This window comes from Mus pahari, chromosome 2, assembly GCF_900095145.1.
Source record: "Mus pahari chromosome 2, PAHARI_EIJ_v1.1, whole genome shotgun sequence".
Taxonomy (NCBI): domain Eukaryota; kingdom Metazoa; phylum Chordata; class Mammalia; order Rodentia; family Muridae; genus Mus; species Mus pahari.
Window position 1 is genome coordinate 11,451,171 of NC_034591.1, and position 1,161 is coordinate 11,452,331.

Genomic DNA, 1,161 nt, shown 5'->3' on the forward strand with positions numbered 1-1,161 from the left:
GAGGCAGAGGCAGAGGCAGAGGCAGAGGCAGAGGCAGAGGCAGAGGCAGAGGCAGAGGCAGAGGCAGAGGCAGAGGCAGAGGCAGGATTACTTTGAGTTCTGAGTCAGACTGGTCTGTTTAGTGAGTTTTTGGATTGCCAGAGCTAAGTAGGGAGACCCTGCCTCCAACACCCTAAGTCAAAACAAACTACAAGAAGACAAAACAAAATAAAAAACCCATTTTTATAAAAGGAGGCAGACTTTTTGACAACTATGGACTATTTCACTTAGTTCAATACAATATCCAAATAATAGGAAAAGCTGTCAGTTGATTGAACTTTCATATGTTTACATCTTGAATGTCTTATATTTTTCAAGTCAGTATAACAAAGTTATGAGAATGGTGAGGATAATAAACTCAGAGAAAAATTTTTATTGACTTCAACTAGTTTCAGTGAGGCCCTCCTATCCTTACCTTCTTAAAAATGAACAATTAAAAAATTGTTAATGTTCTGATATGTGGAAAAATTAGAATTTCACAAGCGCTTTGAGTCTCCTTTTGCTACTATTAGACAAAAATTGCATAATATATATGCTTATGTGTTTAGTTGTGACATGTGAAAATATACTTATTAAATGTTAATAAACTATAAGATATATTTATATAGGTGTGAGATACTTTTATGTGTGTATATATATCTTTATCACACACAAATCTAGAGAGGAACTTGCCTGTTCATTGAGCATCATGTTAGATAGTTTTATGTCAACTTGATACAAATTAAAGTCATTTTTGAACATGGAACCTCAATTAAGGAAATTTCACCTCCATAATATCAGGCTGTGGGCAAGCCTGTAGGGCATTGATGGCAGGGGTTGGGGCCAGCCATTGTGGGTAGGGCTGTTCCTGGACTGGTGGTAGTGTATTCGAAAAGAAAGTAGGCTAAGTGAACCATGATGAACAAGCCAGTGAGCAGCACCCCTCCACAGCATCAGCATCAGCTCCTGCCTCCAGCTTCCTGACCTGTTTGAATTCTTGCCCTGACATCCTTTGATGATGAACAGCCATCACAGCCATCAGAAGTGTAAGCCAAGCTGAACCCGATCGTCCTGCGCCTCTCCTGCCCAGGAGGGGTGTTCGCCTGGCGGCTGTCCGCAGGCTGACCCAGCGCCCAACACCTT